The following is a 19,675-nucleotide window of genomic DNA, read 5'->3' as shown; positions in this document are numbered from 1 at the left end:
CCCGTCTCCCCGTCCCCCGTCCCCCCGTCCCCCGTCCCCCGTCTCCCCGTCCCCCGTCCCCCCGTCCCCCGTCTCCCCGTCCCCCGTCTCCCCGTCCCCCGTCCCCCCGTCCCCCGTCTCCCCGTCCCCCGTCTCCCCGTCCCCCGTCCCCCCGTCCCCCCGTCCCCCGTCCCCCCGTCCCCCGTCTCCCCGTCCCCCGTCCCCCCGTCCCCCGTCTCCCCGTCCCCCGTCTCCCCGTCCCCCGTCTCCCCGTCCCCCGTCCCCCCGTACCCCGTCTCCCCGTCTCCCGTCCCCCCGTCCCCCGGTCCCCCGTCCCCCGTCCCCCCGTCCCCCGTCCCCCCGTCCCCCGTCCCCCGTCCCCCGGTCCCCCCGGTCCCCTCGTTCCCTCGGTCCTTCTCCCTCCGACCTCCGCGCGGGTCGACCAGATGTCTTTGTCTATCGCCCTCTCCCTCTGTCCGGCACGGTCCCCCGGGCTCGCCGACGCCCGTGCCCATGCCCTCTCTCCCTCGGTCCCCCTCGCTACCCGTGCCCCGGCCCCGCCCACGCCCTCTCTCCCCCCGGTCCCCTCGTTCCCTCGGTCCCCCTCCCTCCGACCTCCGCGCGGGTCGACCAGATGTCTTTCTCTACCGCCCTCGCCCTCTGTCCGGCCCCGGCCCCCTCGCCCCCTCCTCACCCTCTGTCCCTCGCCCTCCGACCTCCGCGCGGGTCGACCAGATATCTCTCTCTCGCCCTCGCCCTGTCCCTGTGTTCCCTTGTCTCTCTCCCCCTTGTGGCCCTCGCGTTCTCCGTCCCTGCAGCCGGCCCGCGTTCCCGACCCCCGCGCCGGTCGACCAGAGCTCTCTTCCGTCCCCGTACCCCTTTCCGTCCACCCGTCGTTCCCTTCGCCTTCGCCTTCGCCCTCGCCCTCGCCCTCGCCCTCGCCCTCGCCCTCGCCCTCGCCCTCGCCCTCGCCCTCGCCCTCGCCCTCGCCCTCGCCCTCGCCCTCGCCCTCTCCACCTCCTCCCGTCCGCATGGACGTGATCTTTCCCTGGGTTTTTTCTTTTCACCCACCCCACGCCCGCGTCACTGCTTTTTTTTAATTTTTTTAATTTTTTTTTTGCTTTTCCATACACAGCCTGGGACACGATAAATATGTACCTGTCTGCCTGTGAAACTTAAACCCCGCCACGCTCACGTTTTTTTCTTTCGTGCTGCTGCTGCTGCTGCTGCTGCTGCTGCTGCTGCTGCTGCTGCTGCTGCTGGTGGTGGTGGTGGTGGTGGTGGTGGTGGTGGTGGTGGTGGTGGTGGTTTTTTTAAACATTTTTCTTTAACATTTTTTTTTAAGACATATTTAAAATTAGCTTCAGGTACACGAATCAATATAATACACATTTACCATCTGTATCCCTCACACAGTGACAACCCCGCTCCTCCCACGCTCACCGTTTTTATGACTCGTTTACATTTGACGGCGGCGGCGTCGACCCCGAAACCGAGCGACCCGAGTGAAATGTCGCCGTCCTCTCGCAAAGGGTGCGCGACGGATGGACTCCCGATGATGATGAGGGCGGAGGGACGTGTTTCCGTCCGTGGAAATGGCTGAATCCGCACCGGAGTCGCTGGGACCGGGCGGGCGCCTCGGGGATGAGACGATCTCCCGGGCCGCCCTGGAGGCCTCAACCGGCGAAGGTGGAGCGCGGGGTAGGCCGTCCGTCGACGCGCGGCAAACGTCCCCGTCTCAGGGGCGTTCGGAGAGAAAAGTTTCCAAGGCCGGGTCGCTTCCGCTACGGGGGCATCCCCCGCCCGCTGCGCCCCGGCCCTGAAACGCGGGTCCCGCGCCGCATCGGGACGAGGCCGAACTCCCCTGTCGGTCGGTCGGTCGGTCGGTCGGTCGGTCGGTCGTCCCGTCCGTCCCGGAGATCACTGATCCGTCGTCCTGCCCTGCGACCGTGGTGCTGGGAGTCGGGCGCCAGCCGACTTGGGGGCCGGGCGATCTTTTTCTGGCCTCCCTCCCGGTGAGGTCGACCGAGAGGAGCGGGGCCGAGGTGGGTGGGTGGGTGTGGGGGCGGGGCCGAGGTGGGTGTGGGGGCGGGGCCGGGGCCGCGCATGGCCGGAAGAAGGGCGTGGGGCGCGGGAGAGGGGTGGCGGGAGGCGGGTGTGCGCAGCCTGCGCGCGTCCGGGAGCGGGGCGCGGTTTACAGGGAGGTGTGGATGGTACTCGGAACAGCGGTGACTGACAATCGTTAGCACGAAATACGCCACCGTTTATGGATCACACCGAGAAGGGCCTACGTGTACCTATGTGATGAACTATCCCCGTGACCGTCGTTCGCCGTTGTCCGCACCACACGGAAAGTCTTCCCTCTGGCCACGAAGGGTGTTTATTTCTCCGGTGGACCGAAGAGAACGACAGAGGGGCTCTCCGCCTGAAAGCCCGAAGCGCGCCCCTGGGACGACCGGCCCCGGAAAGCGAGGGTCTGGACCGAACTGGCAGCCTCGCTCGTTTTTTGTTTGTTTGTTCGATTGTTCTTTTCCTCGTTTTCTTTTTTCCCACCTCCCCGCCTCCCCCCACAACAGACGACGCCCCACCCCGTTGCCGCGCCCTCCCCCCCCCCCCCCCCACTAGAGTTCCTGAGCGACGGGGGAGTGACAGAAAACATTCCTCTCCCCCCCGCCCCCCATCGAATACGTAGAACGCCCCTCTTCTAGTCAGCCGTCCCTCCTCCAGCTTCCCCGGCCCCCGGCAACTACTTCTATTTTGAACGGAAATCCCCACCCACCCCCAAACCCGCACCCCCACTCTGGGCACCAGAAAGCTTTCTCGTTCCTCCACCACCACCACCACCACCACCACCACCACCACCACCACCACCGCCACCACACACTTCGATTTGAGTCTGTCCTATGCGGGGGGGCGGGGCGGGGCGGGGCGGGGGGGGGGGGGAGATGTGTCCTACACGACTAGGTTGAGAAACAACGGCTTGAATCCGAGTGAGTGAGTGTGTGTGTGTGTGTGTGTGTGTGTGTGTGTGTGTGCCGAAGAAGGCGGTGGGGAAAGACAAAAACAAATAACTTTTCAGAACAATACCCATGGCCAGTGTCATTAACTGACTAGCTCCTCCTTAGCCGTCTCTGCTCTCTCCTCCCTCCCTCCCTCCCTCCCTCCCTCCCTCCCTCCCTCCCGTCCCCGAACCCCACCACCGAAGAAGTGAGTGAATGGAGAAGTAAGGCGACTCAAAAGTCACACCTGATTCAAAGTGTCGATGCTGTGAAGGGCTTTTAGATGCTAGAGCTCGCCCCGCCTGCCTCGCCTTTGGAACGGCAGCGCCTACGCCTACTGTCACGGAGGAATGACCTTCATTCGCCCCGACGGGAAGAAAATATTCCCTTTGGCCGAACCCTGGCTTTTCACACTGCAGATGACCCCCTGTGACAGGCGCAGGGAGCAGCTCCCTGACTCCGATTCGGGGAGACGGTGCTTTGGTGTGTGTGCGCGCGTGCGTGCGCGCGCGCGGCGGCCCAAGGGTGGTAAAACCAGACACCGCCTATCATTCATTGATCGTTTTAACCGTTTCTGAGTGTACGGTTCGCTGGCATGGGGTCCCTTCACGTCCTTGTGGAGGACACACGAAGGGGCCGCAGACTAAACCTGAAAAGCCCGGGGCGGGGGTGGGGGAGGGGACGGCGGCCTGTCAGCCTCTACGGAATCGGAGGGCCGAGATGAAACGCACGGGACGGTCCGAACGTGAAACCTCCTGACTGAAAGAGGGTGGGTCGTGGCTGGCCGGCCGTCAAACCTTTGGCCTGTGGCTTCCTTGACAGAGGTCGATCTGTACCCGAAGGGAGCCTGCCCGTCTATTGTCTTTTGGAGACGACGTACATACACACGCCCTTGGAATGTCAGAGTCATCCTTTTTCCGGATGCCCTCGGGGCGCGACCCGACGCACCCGGACCCGGGAGGCCTGGGAACCTCTCCTTGCGATCTCGTTTCCCCGAACACCATCTCCGTGCCCGGTGGTACGCGTTCGGGATTCCCTGTCGCGTGTTCGCGCGTCTAAAAGAAGTACGTGTCTCTCTGTTTTGCTTTTTATCATCCGTTCCCCGAGATCTCCCCGCGGGTGGACCTCACGTGACCCTCCTTCCGTTCCCCCGCCCCGCCCCCGTTGATCGCGATGGAGAAAAGGAAGCCGAGGAGGGAAGGGACTGCCGTTCCCCGGAGCGCTTTCCGAATCCGTTGAGGTTTTCCTTCCCGGCCTTCACGGTCACTTTGGCTCAAAGAATCACCGTGGCTCACGGAAACTCGTGAACGTTCGGAAGTCCGGTCTCCTGAACTCTGTTAGTTAGCTTTTGATGATTGATTGATTGATTGATTCATTCATTCATTCATTCATTCATTCATTCATTCTTTTTTTTTTTTTTTTTTTTTTCATTTCGGTGTTATAGTTTATTTAGCCCAGTGTAACCAAATTATTATCATGTGGACATAAAATCATATTTGAAGTTATTCGCGAGGTTATCTTGCACTCTTCTCTTAACGCTAAACCTTCAGAACGCAGTCTGTCCGTTACCACTACAGCCCATCTCCTTTCGGTCTAGGCACACTTCAAGGGCTCCACAACCTCCTGTGGCCGGTAGCTGCTGTGCTGGACAGAGCTGATCTAACCAACCGCGTCACGGCTCTAAGAATCTTGGAAAGGTACTTTCCTTTGGCTGCTCTTTTCACGTGTTCTTCCTTGAAGGCGGACCGCTGGCTTTTACATCTCTCGGGATACCCTACCTGACCGGCACTGGATACCGTGAATGCGTGACTATCTAATTTACTTCCGTGCCCCTTAAATCCCCCCACCCAAACGCGTATTTAAGCCTGAACGCCCAAGACTCCAATGCGATCTCTTTGATATCTTAAAGTGAGCTGCTGAAACCATTCGGGAAGCTATACAGCTTTAGTTGGCCGGTCGTTTCCACATCACCTCGGTGCTGCTGCAGGAGTTCACTGAAAGCCAAGACCGCAAACTTTGTCATCCTTTGACTTCAAAAAGTCAATGTGTCGCTGAGCGCCTGCGGCCGGCCCGAGCCGAGTTGCTCGGTAACGTTTGGGACAGACGCCCAGACGCCACCGTGCAGTAAACCGGGCCCTTTTCCCTCGAGCAGGAGGAAGTGGGGACCCGTGGCGGAGCGGGAAGGGAGGGGTTCCTTCCCAGCCCCGGTCCTGCTGTCATGCACACCCACGAGTCAAGGGGGCTTGGTCTCCTTTATGGCACCCGCCTGCGGTAAGCACGGTGGGCCTCTGCCCCAGCACCTCCACCCATGTCACCTTCAGCCCGGGCTTCCCTTCGTACCTCAAGGAACCTCCCGGGGTACAAGTCTGAGCGCTGTTCTTTGAGGAGCTCGAGAGGTCCCCGAAGATGAACTGGCCTCCTCCCCTTCCAACTTAACCTCAGCTCTCAGCTCCCAGCTCCCAACCTCCAGGACTCTTCTGTCAGCACGAGGGCCTCGCTATCAAAATCATCAACTCTCGGCCTCACCTCTTCTTTCTCTGGGCAGGGCTGTGCTTGTGAGGCCTTCCAGGATCTCCTTCCTTCCTTCCTTCCTTCCTTCCTTCCTTCCTTCCTTCCTTCCTTCCTGTCCTCCCTCCCTGTCCTCCCTCCCTGTCCTCCCTCCCTGTCCTCCCTCCCTCCTTGTCGGAGCCTGCCGACGAGACGAACGGTTCCTGAAGTGGGGAGTGAGGATTGAGAAAAAATTGGACAAGAGACAAAGATGGGATCGGGAGGGCGAGCAGTTCTGACTAGACTGCTGCCCCTACTTTATTTTTCAGCTTTCTTTTATACACACAGAAACAAGAAGGTTACATAAAGCGGCTGAGGCAGCAAGTACAGATTAGTTATGTTTTCTCAAAGTTTGGCCCTGACTGTTCTTAGACCTTTAGATATTTTCCCATTCCCAGGGTAGCAGGTGTCTGTTTGTTCTTTATGCTTATCGGAGTTCCCCTTAGCGATCCTCCCAAATTCTGCTTGAAGTTACATTTTCTTAACCCTTAATGCTCCGGCTCCCTACATATCCCCCTTTTTTATTTTTTTTTTTTGAGATCGTGTCTGGCTTAGGTAGTCAGTACAGACATTCTCACTTACCCGTCATTGGATATCGATCATCAAAGCGATCGACTCCTGTCTTAGGTTGTAAAAACGCTTACTGATCATTACCCGTCATTGGCTACCGATCTCCTTTGGGGTTAGACAGGGGCAGTGGCTTTTGGTTTATTAGCCATGTGGAGCCTTATTTTGTGAATTTCTCCATAAATATCTGTGACTGTCCCCATCACAGCTTTTGCGATGCAGGGGAGGAAACACAGTATCAGGAGGATCACAACAAGTGGAATTACAAGGGGGGGCCATAATTTGAAGCATTGAAGAGTATGATGGAAATACATTGTGAAAACTAGAGACAAGTTTGTTGAGAGTATCAGCTATACCTGTATTTAAAGGAGAGGCCTCTTGCAGTGTCAAGACCTCTTTATGAAACTGGATAAGATCAAGAGTAACATTTTTTCTTACACGGTCTGTGAGACTCATACCTCATAGCAGAAAAATGTTTACTCCAATCACCCTTTGTCTGTTAACAGCCGAAGCATAAAGTCCCATGATGTCTTACCTTCTCAGGGTCAAGTCACTCATATTGTAACAGCTCTGTTGAGATAAGTGGAGAGAACTGATCTTCATTGCCCTCATGACTTCTCTCACAATCAGGTGAGAGAGGAAAGCCAGAGACAGCAGTGGCTTTTGCCAGGCAGGGGGAAGGGGAGGAAAGGCTCCTTTTTGGGTCTTCTAAGGCAGCTCATTGGGGGTCCCCACTCGGTTCCGCCTGGCTTAGGTTGTATCTCCCGTGAGATATCTTACCCGTCTTTGGCTGCAAACCATCTTTTGGGGACCAGACAGAGAGACATGAGGTGTAAACACAAGGATGGAACAGAGTCCCAGAAAGGCACAGTCTTACAGACTCTTCTTTCCTTAAGGAAAGACATGGGGGGGGGGACAGTCGGCTAGGCTGTTGTGTGACTACATCTCCCCCTTTTTTGTTTTTGAAGCATGAGAAACACAGAACGTGCAGTTGTTTCATTTACAGCCCGTTGGAGGGCTATTTGTCCACATCTGAGGACTATGTAAAACAAACAGAACAATAAACAGAACAGCAATATCCCCAGCAAACCCTCTACCCAAAGTCTTTATCCATTTAACAGGGTCTGAAGTGGAAAGTCCTTCTGCAGCTGCGGAAAGTGAGCTTTCCCACACCCTAGGGGCGTGGATGGGTATCTATAGATGTCTCTTTTTCTGTGGGCTGTCGTTCACGGTATGGTTTAACACCGACCAGGAATTCACAAAGGTTTTTTTTTCCGGACCTGGAGAAATACAAGCAAAGCCTCTTCCCCGTGTTATCTCGCGGGGAGAAGTAGGATCAGCTTTCCCACGTAATATTTTAAACAAAGGTTGTAATTCACCGGTTGTCAACCGCAACTGAGGTCTAATCCAGTTAATGTCTCCCAGTAGCTTTTGGAAATCATTTAACGTTTTTAAACAATCTCGCCGGATTTGTATTTTTTGAGGCACAATGGCCTGAGGCATTAAACAATATCCCAGATAAGAGTAAGGAGGCACTTGCTGAATTTTTTGGGGGGGGGGCTATAACTAGCCCATAATTGTGGAGCTTTTTTGTAAATGAGCAAAAGCAGCAAGCAACTTTGGTTCACAAGAGTGGGCAAGAAGTATGTCATCCGTGTAGTGGATGATGTAAATATCTGAAAATGTCCTTTGGGTAGGTTCTATTGCAGCTGATACAAATTTTTGACACAATGTAGGGCTACTAGCCATTCTCTGAGGTAGCACTAGCCAATGATATCTCTTAAAAGGTTTTTGTAAATTAACAGAAGGAACACTGAAAGCAAATCTAGGGCAGTCATCAGGATTTAAAGGTATAGTATAAAAACAATCTTTTCAGTCCAAAACAATTTTATATGTGTTTTTTGGTGTGGCTGCAGGACAGGGCAAGCCTGTCTGTAAGGCTCCCATTAATTTCATGGTTTTATTAACTTTTTGTAAATCTTGTCATAATCTCTATCTACCAGATTTTTTCTTAATAACAAAAATGGGAGAATTCCAGGGAGAATTGGAGGAAGCAATGTGTCCCTTTTTAACTTGCTCCTGTACTAGCAGCTTGGCGGCTTGAATCTTTTTCTGTTGATAGGGGCCTCGGGCAGTGGATCTAGCCCTGCAACTACACTTGGAGGAGAGCTTCATTGTAACCTAGGCTTCTATTCTGATTGAGCTTCTAATAAAGGCCCAGTCTGTCGAGCCTGAACTAACTGCATTTGAACAGAGAGGGAAGTGAGTGCAGCTTGTAATCTTTGCACCTCTGCTTCCAAGGGGGATCCAGTTTGGGTTGGTCATTTTTAGAGTATCTGATTCCTTTATGTCTAGGATCGATCACATCCCTAACCAAATTCCATAAGGAAAAAGTGTCTACTGGTACTTCAGAGGGTCCATGAGCATCATAATATCCCTGCAAATGCTCTCTTACCTTTTCCCAAGTTTCTAAGTTTAAAGTCCCTTCTTCTGGGAACCAGGGACATATTTGTACTACAAACTCTAAGAATCGAAGCAACGTGCTTCACTGGTTTTAATTCCTCTAGTTTTTAGCATGCTCCTTAATATGTGGGTAAACAGCCTTTTACTGTTCCCCTGTCCCATTTTATTTTACTCCCGACTATGGTATCTCACCGCTTTCGCCAACCTTATTTGACGCGTCTCATTTGCAAGCGGTGTCCTTCACTGATTCCCCAGTATTCGGGTCCCTGTTCGGGCGCCACTTGTCGGAGCCTGCCGACGAGACGAACGGTCCCTGAAGTGGGGAGTGAGGATTGAGAAAAAAATAGACAAGAGACAAAGATGGGATCAGGAGGGCGAGCAGTTCTAATTAGACTGCAGCGCCTACTTTATTTTTCAGCTTTCTTTTATACACACAGAAACAAGAAGGTTACATAAAGCGGCTGAGGCAGCAAGTACAGATTAGTTATGTTTTCTCAAAGTTTGGCCCTGACTGTTCTTAGACCTTTAGATATTTTCCCATTCCCAGGGTAGCAGGTGTCTGTTTGTTCTTTATGCTTATCGGAGTTCCCCTTAGCGATCCTCCCAAACTCTGCTTGAAGTTACATTTTCTTAACCCTTAATGCTCCGGCTCCCTACACCTCCTTCCTGGATAATTGCCACCCTGCAGACATGTTTCTACCTTGGTTCTGACTCACACTCATTACGTTGCAGTGTGAACTCTGCCTCGGTCATCTGCTGCCTGGATCACTGAAAAAAATCCAGATCTCTTCCCATCCGGACAACTGCTACCACCTCTCCGAAATTAGCTATTAGGAGTGTAAGGCTTTCTTGTCCCACCCATCCATCCAAACACAACATGGGTGAAAGGAGAAGTCCAGCACGCCCAGTCACTCACTCATGCATTCTAAACTGCCCTCGTGGGGCTTCCTGATGTAGAAAAGCTGACGGACAAGTTCACGAGCACTTAGTGATGCAACGAGATAAATGCCAAGTTGGGAGACAGCTTCACTGACTTCTGCTGTCCGACGTTGGCAGTAAGGAGGATGGCAAAATTTGAGGTTCTTCACTTCTTGACGCAGCAGTTATGGATCGGACAATAAACAAGAGAAATAAGTAAAACGTCACAGGACGTCGGATAGCGATGAGTGCCAAGGAGAGAATACATTGTAGAAGGGGGACATGAATGCATTCTATGAAAGTACGTTCTCAAAGGAACAGTCAGGAAGGTATCTGTCACGATATTAATCGGGAAATACAGTTCGAACGCACAGAACCTGCATGCAGAAATGCGGCTCATCTTGGCGGGAGCAAACAGGCTGGGATGTGGCTCAGATAGCATTCTGTAAAGTGGGCTTCCATTTCCTCATCTGTGAAATGGGGGGTGGGGAGGGAGGGAAATGGGGGGTGGGGAGGGAGGGAGGGAGGGAGGGAGGGAGCGAGCTCCCACTTAATAAACAGTTCAGCTATTCTAAGAAGCAGGTACTGAGAGACGATTGGGTGTGCAAGAGCACGTTCTAGGGAAAACACTGGGGAGAGAAAGATGGAGTGCGAGCCAGAGGAGGATGGGGAGCTGGCATATCCACGGAGCGGGCCTGACCCTGTGCGGCAGAGAAGTGTGGCAGGGACAGTCTAACGCCACGGTGCGCTTCACTCCCGGCCAAGCGGGCAGAGAACCCCCAAGCCACAGTGGCCTGGCTGGCTGTGGGGAGAAGGCAGGCCGCCCAGAGCTGTTGGTGGGTCTCAGAGCACAGCTCAGCACAGCACAGCTCAGCACAGCACAGCTCAGTTCAGCACAGCTCAGCTCAGCAGAGCACAGCACAGCACAGCTCATCTCAGCACAGCACAGCACAGCACAGCTAAGGACAGCACAGCACAGCACAGCACAGGACAGCACAGCACAGCACAGCACAGCACAGCACAGCACAGGACAGCACAGCACAGCACAGCACAGCACAGGACAGCACAGCACAGCACAGCACAGCACAGCACAGCACAGCACAGCTCAGGGCAGCACAGCACAGCTCAGGACAGCACAGCTCAGGACAGCACAGCTCAGGACAGCACAGCACAGCACAGCACAGCACAGGACAGCACAGCACAGCACAGCGCAGGACAGCACAGCACAGCACAGGACAGCACAGCACAGCACAGCACAGCACAGCTAAGGACAGCACAGCACAGCACAGGACAGCACAGCACAGCACAGCACAGCACAGCTAAGGACAGCACAGCACAGCTCAGTTCAGCACAGCTCAGCTCAGCAGAGCACAGCACAGCACAGCTCATCTCAGCACAGCACAGCACAGCACAGCACAGGACAGCACAGGACAGCACAGCACAGCACAGCACAGCACAGGACAGCACAGCACAGCACAGCACAGCACAGGACAGCACAGCACAGCACAGCACAGCACAGGACAGCACAGCACAGCACAGCACAGCACAGCACAGGACAGCACAGCACAGCACAGCACAGCACAGGACAGCACAGCACAGCACAGCACAGGACAGCACAGGACAGCACAGCACAGCACAGCACAGCACAGCACAGGACAGCACAGCACAGCACAGCACAGCACAGGACAGCACAGCACAGCACAGCACAGCACAGCACAGGACAGCACAGCACAGCACAGCACAGCACAGGACAGCACAGGACAGCACAGCACAGCACAGGACAGCACAGGACAGCACAGCACAGGACAGCACAGGACAGCACAGCTCAGGACAGCACAGCACAGCACAGCACAGCACAGCACAGCACAGCACAGGACAGCACAGCACAGCACAGGACAGCACAGCACAGCACAGCACAGCACAGCACAGCACAGCACAGGACAGCACAGGACAGCACAGCACAGGACAGCACAGGACAGCACAGCACAGCACAGCACAGCACAGCACAGCACAGGACAGCACAGCACAGCTCAGCACCACAGCAAAACCGACCACAGCACAGGACAGCACAGCACAGCACAGCACAGCACAGCACAGCACAGCACAGGACAGCACAGCACAGCACAGCACAGCACAGCACAGCACAGCACAGCACAGGACAGCACAGGACAGCACAGCACAGGACAGCACAGGACAGCACAGCTCAGGACAGCACAGCACAGCACAGCACAGCACAGGACAGCACAGCACAGCACAGCGCAGGACAGCACAGCACAGCACAGGACAGCACAGCTAAGGACAGCACAGCACAGCACAGCACAGGACAGCACAGCACAGCACAGCACAGCACAGCACAGGACAGCACAGCACAGCACAGCACAGCACAGGACAGCACAGCACAGCACAGCACAGCACAGCACAGCACAGGACAGCACAGCACAGCACAGGACAGCACAGCACAGCACAGCACAGCACAGCACAGCACAGGACAGCACAGGACAGCACAGCACAGGACAGCACAGGACAGCACAGCACAGCACAGGACAGCACAGGACAGCACAGCACAGGACAGCACAGGACAGCACAGCTCAGGACAGCACAGCACAGCACAGCACAGCACAGCACAGCACAGGACAGCACAGCACAGCACAGGACAGCACAGCACAGCACAGCACAGCACAGCACAGCACAGCACAGGACAGCACAGGACAGCACAGCACAGGACAGCACAGGACAGCACAGCACAGCACAGCACAGCACAGCACAGCACAGGACAGCACAGCACAGCTCAGCACCACAGCAAAACCGACCACAGCACAGGACAGCACAGCACAGCACAGCACAGCACAGCACAGCACAGGACAGCACAGCACAGCACAGCACAGCACAGCACAGCACAGCACAGCACAGGACAGCACAGGACAGCACAGCACAGGACAGCACAGGACAGCACAGCTCAGGACAGCACAGCACAGCACAGCACAGCACAGGACAGCACAGCACAGCACAGCGCAGGACAGCACAGCACAGCACAGGACAGCACAGCTAAGGACAGCACAGCACAGCACAGCACAGGACAGCACAGCACAGCACAGCACAGCACAGCACAGGACAGCACAGGACAGCACAGCACAGCACAGCACAGCACAGCACAGCACAGCACAGCACAGCACAGCACAGGACAGCACAGCACAGCACAGCACAGCACAGCTCAGCTCAGCTCAGCTCAGCACAGCACAGCTCAGGACAGCACAGCACAGCACAGCACAGCACAGCTAAGGACAGCACAGCACAGCACAGGACAGCACAGCACAGCACAGCACAGCACAGCTAAGGACAGCACAGCACAGCTCAGTTCAGCACAGCACAGCACAGCACAGGACAGCACAGCACAGCACAGCGCAGGACAGCACAGCACAGCACAGGACAGCACAGCTAAGGACAGCACAGCACAGCACAGCACAGGACAGCACAGCACAGCACAGCACAGCACAGCACAGGACAGCACAGGACAGCACAGCACAGCACAGCACAGCACAGCACAGCACAGCACAGGACAGCACAGCACAGCACAGCACAGCACAGCTCAGCTCAGCTCAGCTCAGCACAGCACAGCTCAGGACAGCACAGTACAGCACAGCACAGGACAGCACAGCACAGCACAGCACAGCACAGGACAGCACAGCACAGCACAGCACAGCACAGCACAGGACAGCACAGCACAGCACAGCACAGCACAGGACAGCACAGGACAGCACAGCACAGCACAGGACAGCACAGGACAGCACAGCACAGGACAGCACAGGACAGCACAGCTCAGGACAGCACAGCACAGCACAGCACAGCACAGCACAGCACAGGACAGCACAGCACAGCACAGGACAGCACAGCACAGCACAGCACAGCACAGCACAGCACAGCACAGGACAGCACAGGACAGCACAGCACAGGACAGCACAGGACAGCACAGCACAGCACAGCACAGCACAGCACAGCACAGGACAGCACAGCACAGCTCAGCACCACAGCAAAACCGACCACAGCACAGGACAGCACAGCACAGCACAGCACAGCACAGCACAGCACAGGACAGCACAGCACAGCACAGCACAGCACAGCACAGCACAGCACAGCACAGGACAGCACAGCACAGGACAGCACAGGACAGCACAGCTCAGGACAGCACAGCACAGCACAGCACAGCACAGGACAGCACAGCACAGCACAGCGCAGGACAGCACAGCACAGCACAGGACAGCACAGCTAAGGACAGCACAGCACAGCACAGCACAGGACAGCACAGCACAGCACAGCACAGCACAGCACAGGACAGCACAGGACAGCACAGCACAGCACAGCACAGCACAGCACAGCACAGCACAGCACAGCACAGCACAGGACAGCACAGCACAGCACAGGACAGCACAGCACAGCACAGCACAGCACAGCACAGGACAGCACAGGACAGCACAGCACAGGACAGCACAGGACAGCACAGCACAGCACAGCACAGCACAGCACAGCACAGGACAGCACAGCACAGCTCAGCACCACAGCAAAACCGACCACAGCACAGGACAGCACAGCACAGCACAGCACAGCACAGCACAGCACAGCACAGGACAGCACAGCACAGCACAGCACAGCACAGCACAGCACAGCACAGCACAGGACAGCACAGCACAGCACAGCACAGCACAGCACAGGACAGCACAGCACAGCACAGCACAGGACAGCACAGCACAGCACAGCACAGCACAGCTCAACTCAGCTCAGCTCAGCACAGCACAGCTCAGGACAGCACAGCACAGCACAGCACAGCACAGCACAGGACAGCACAGCACAGCACAGGACAGCACAGGACAGCACAGCACAGCACAGCACAGCACAGCACAGGACAGCACAGCACAGCACAGCACAGGACAGCACAGCACAGCACAGCACAGCACAGCACAGCTCAGCTCAGCTCAGCTCAGCACAGCACAGCTCAGGACAGCACAGCACAGCACAGCACAGCACAGCACAGCTCAGCTCAGCTCAGCTCAGCTCAGCACAGCACAGCACAGGACAGCACAGGACAGCACAGCACAGCACAGCACAGCACAGCACAGCACAGCACAGCACAGCACAGGACAGCACAGCACAGCACAGGACAGCACAGCACAGCACAGCACAGCACAGCACAGCACAGGACAGCACAGCACAGCACAGGACAGCACAGCACAGCACAGCACAGCACAGCACAGCACAGCACAGGACAGCACAGGACAGCACAGCACAGGACAGCACAGGACAGCACAGCACAGCACAGCACAGCACAGCACAGCACAGGACAGCACAGCACAGCTCAGCACCACAGCAAAACCGACCACAGCACAGGACAGCACAGCACAGCACAGCACAGCACAGCACAGCTCAGCTCAGCTCAGCTCAGCACAGCACAGCTCAGGACAGCACAGCACAGCACAGCACAGCACAGCACAGCACAGGACAGCACAGCACAGCACAGGACAGCACAGGACAGCACAGCACAGCACAGCACAGCACAGCACAGGACAGCACAGCACAGCACAGCACAGGACAGCACAGCACAGCACAGCACAGCACAGCTCAGCTCAGCTCAGCTCAGCACAGCACAGCACAGGACAGCACAGGACAGCACAGCACAGCACAGCACAGCACAGCACAGCACAGCACAGCACAGCACAGGACAGCACAGCACAGCACAGCACAGCACAGCTCAGCTCAGCTCAGCTCAGCACAGCACAGCTCAGGACAGCACAGTACAGCACAGCACAGGACAGCACAGCACAGCACAGCACAGCACAGGGGAGGGTCAGTTATGGAGTCGTGCACGTTGGAGACGTGACAGGCACATTTTCTTGGGCACCGCGTTCCACCCCTTCTGCCATGTATCAGTTGGCTCGGGCCGCCATCACAAATACCATAGGCCGAGTGGTTTAAACGACAGAAATGTATCGCCTGACAGTTCTGCAAGCTGAAAGTTCGAGTGCTAGGTTTTGGCACGGTTGGTTTCTGCCCAGGGCTCCGTCCTTGGCTTACAGATGCCCGTCTTCTCCCCGTGTCCTCACGTGGCCTTTCCTCTGTGTGTCCAGTTAGGTTTTTAAAAGGACCCCGGGATTCCCCACTCACTCGGAGTCAGGGTTTGCCCGGTGCGAGAGCTTCTCCCCTGTCCTCCCCTCCGCCCCGCCCCCACTCCTTCATACAGAGCTGCCATCTGTGGGGTTCCTTCACGTCTGTCCGCCCTCCTTCCTCTCTTTCACGGTGAGGAGGCGGCACGCGAAATGGCCAGTGGGTACCCAGTGGGTACCTAGGGTGAGACCGGTAGGAAGAAGCGGGCGGGCAGAGGGAAGACAGGTCCTTCCTTCCTTCCTTCCTTCCTTCCTTCCTTCCTTCCTTCCTTCCTTCCTTCCTTCCGTCCGTCGCGGGAATCTGAACGCTAAAAACCCACACCCAGAGCAGAGTGTTGCTGCAGGGGTGTGCTTGTTGGGCCCGTAACCCTGGTGGTGGGGTGCCGGGGTGGGGGGCTGGGTGGGCGGGGAAATGACTGCAACCGTCACAGCCGGACCTCCCCGGGACCCTCATCGTTCCCGGCCGGTGTCTGGCCTACGAACTCTAATAAGACTCCGAGGTCGGCTGTTTAGCGACCCCCCCCCCCCCCCCCGGACTCGCCCCCACCCCCCACCCCCCCCACCCCCGCACGCCCGCCGCCGCCGCCGCCGCCCGTGATTCTCCACGGGTTGAGCGCGTTGGCCCGGGTCAGGAAGAGGAGAGGGAGACGGTGTCGTTGGCCCAGGGCGACGGTGGGGCGAGTTTTCGCCAACAATTTTTTCCTCCCTAGCGGTTGGAAAGCGGCCGCCTAAGGGTGGGGGAGGTTTGAACAAAGGCGGCGGGGAGAAAGAAGCCCCAGGCCAGGTCGGAGGCGCTGACTGGACCGGAGAGCTTTCTGCATTTGAATGAAGCCATTGAACGCGGACCTTTGGAATGTGTCGACCTGGCCTCCCCCTCCCTTCTCGGCCCCAACCCCCATCTCCTCCCTCCCTCCCTCCCTCCCTCCCTTCCTCCCTCCCCCACAGAGTTTCCTTCCCGTCCACGGACTGACCTGCGACCTTCCATCCTGCCAGACCTTGCACGGAATAAATAATACCTCCTCTTTTAGAGTTCTCTCGCTCTATCCAGAAAATAAACAAACCGAGGAACAGACGACCCCCCGCCCCACCCCCCACCCCCCACACACCTGTCACCCCATGTCATGCCTCTCAGGGCACTGCCACTCCCTCTGGGCACAGCCAGACTTCCTGGACTCAGCCAGGGTTCTCAGGGCCCTGCCACTCTCTCTGGGCCTCTCAGGGTACCCTGCTTGAACAACAGCGACTCAGCAGTCAAGGTGCTTACATACTCTCAATGGCGGCCGGTCAAGACACAAAAGCAAACATCCGCCAGTTCCACTACATGGTGGTGTGTTTCCAGGCAAACAGTAAAGCGGTCCATTGAATTAGGGGTAGAAGGCCATTCCCCATAGTCCACGGTCCTTCGCCAGAGCTGCGTGTTAGCCTCACAATGTGTGCCCTAGCCTTGAATTCATGCGAGTTGAGTAATGAAGCTTCGAGGCCTCCCCACAACTCCCAGCCATGCAGAGTTTCCCCAGAAGCTGAGGTGAAAAGAGGGAGTCCTCCTGGGTGGGGCGGGGTGGCCATGGGCAAGAAGAAGGGCTTCCTGGCTCAGAGCTCACAGTTCCGCCTCGGCGCCAACCCAGGTCGCAGGGTCCCAATCACATACATTAATTCTGCAGAAAGACAGACATAAGGCTGTGTTCAGGTGTAACTGTGCCCATGAGGTCCAGGCCCAGAGATAGAGGAGAGAGAGAGAGAGAGAGAGAGAGAGAGAGAGAGAGAGAGAGAGAGAGAGAGGTAAAGGGTTCCTGGGTTCATGGCCAGAGAGACATGCTAGGAAGTCCCTAACCACATGGTCCCCCCAGCAGCCCCTTTGCCTCCAAAAACATAGGTGGGAGGGGACAGACCCCTGAGACCCAGGGTGATAAGGCCAGGCAAGGTCCCCCGGCCTGGAATGTGGGATTGGGGGAGACTTTCCAAGGCCATTGTGGTGCTTCCCCAGTGCGGTGGGAGGTGTCCCTGCGGTAGCAGCTCTGTGCTTCTCCTCCAGACCTGGGGGGTGGGGGGGGGGCGGCGTGGAGGTATCTGCACGCACTCCACTAGAAAGAGAAGGCCTGGTCTATGTGCCCCGGCAGCCAGGGCATCCCGGGTACTGAGTGTAAAGGGTGTGGGGCTGAGAGGCCCGTGGAGGGACGTCGGGGCTCAGAGGGGAGGGCGTCGGCAAGGGGAGCCCTCTGCCTCGCTCTCACGCACCATCACAGACAGCACAGGCCCCAGGGCTCACACAAGGGACACTTATTTCTCACAGATCGGGGTGCCAGCATGGTGGGTTCCTGGGGAGGGTCCTCTTCCTGGCTGGCACATGGCCACCTTCTCCCCGGGTTCTGCTACAGTAGGGAGACAGTTCTGGTTTCTTCCTTGTCTGAGGGCACCGATCCCATCCTGAGGATCTCCCCCCCCCTTCGAAGTATTCATTTGGGGGACACAAACAGACGCTCTATGACAGTCATTCGCAGCCTGAGGGATTCAGGCAGGTGGGAGGGGTGAGGTGGGAAGGTGGGGCTGGTGGGGAGTGTGTGTGGTCTATGAGTGAGGGGATGTTCGGGGTCGGTGGGCAGAGCGTGGGGCCCCGGATGTCAAAGCCGCCTGGGCAGATGTCAGGTGGCGGTAGCGGGGGCGAGTGGGGGAGACCATCGCAGAGTGGAAGGTCATAAAGTTAAAGGTTGGGAGTGGGGCCGATGGTCCACGTGGAGGCAAAGTCCTCCACCTCCTCAAGCGGGAATCCGGGAGAGATTCTGCCTAGGAGAGGATGGGTGGTGTGTGGAGGTGACAAGGGTGAGGGAGGGGCAGAATTTACTTCCCAGCCCCCTGGGACTTCGTAAGGTCACAGGGGATAAGCAAGTGTGAGCAGCCCTGGTGGAGACGGTGTGGGGGAGAATGGGGCTGCTGGGAAGTCTCAGTCAAGGTGGGCACGTCCGATAATACAGCGGGAGGGGCAGCAGCGGGGACTGGCCAGAATGGATTGGGTAAACAGGGCTGTCTAAGTGACCCCGTGTGGTGACCGGCCTTCCACAGCTCGTTGGGACACCCGCCTGCCTGGGAAGAGAGAGGGGGCAGGATGACCTTTCCCACCGGTTGGTTGCTGTCTTTCCCTTCGCAGCACCCCTTGCGTCTGCGTTCCTGAGAGCTTGGACAGCATTTTGCTGGCTGGGGCGGGGGGGGGGGGGGGGATGAGTGTGGGGTCAGGGTGCAGCCCCAGATGGCCAGAACTGGAAACTCTGATGTTGTGATTGTGCTTCCCCACCGCAGGCAGACAGAACACATCTGGCTCCCTGTGTGTGCAGAAATCCGTAGACGTATGTGAAATTTGGGAGCTCGCCAAAGGCGCGACCGTTCTCCTGAAGGATGGTAAAATGTGGCCTCCGGGCATCTGGACAACGGCAGTCCTGGTCCCACGTGTCCATCCCGTTGGACAGCTGACTCACGTGAGAAGGAGAGACGAAAGGGTGACGATGCCGTTCTCTTTAAAGATCTGAGCCACCTGTGCGGGTATGCCCGAGTGTGCTTTCTGTCCCCGCCTCAGCATGGAGGCTTGTCACCCAAGCATGCCCTGCGCAAGGAGTGGGAGGTGGCCCCCGGAGCACGCGTGCTCCTTCTGACCGGGTCTTTGCACCGTGTCTGGTGACCGGAGGCCACATGCCTTTGTCCTCTGTGGTGCCGCAGACTAGCACCCGTGAAACCAGGGAGAGCCAGCAGATGTGTGCGTGACAGACCCCGTGGGCTCCCTGACAGCAGCCCCGAGCCGAGCCTCACCTCACCTCTTTCCTGTTCCGCAGCCTCCTACTCTTCCCTTTGGTGTTTGACTGTGATCCCCGGGACCGGGAGGCTTTGCTCCAGGCTGCAGATCTTCACATCCCACCTCTCATTCTTGAGAGGTGTTTGGCGTTCCTAGGTGTCCACCTAAGAAACATCCAAACCTCCAGACTCCTTGGAGAATGTTAATGAGTGTATCTGAGTCACACTGACAGACAACCATTGCCAGGAAGCGGTCTCAAGGGCTGGAGAAAA

Source organism: Rhinolophus sinicus, chromosome 12 (assembly GCF_057876585.1).
Source record: "Rhinolophus sinicus isolate RSI-liver-muscle chromosome 12, RSI-T2T, whole genome shotgun sequence".
Taxonomy (NCBI): domain Eukaryota; kingdom Metazoa; phylum Chordata; class Mammalia; order Chiroptera; family Rhinolophidae; genus Rhinolophus; species Rhinolophus sinicus.
The sequence above is the reverse complement of the archived record's forward strand: the minus strand, read 5'-3'. Positions refer to the sequence as shown.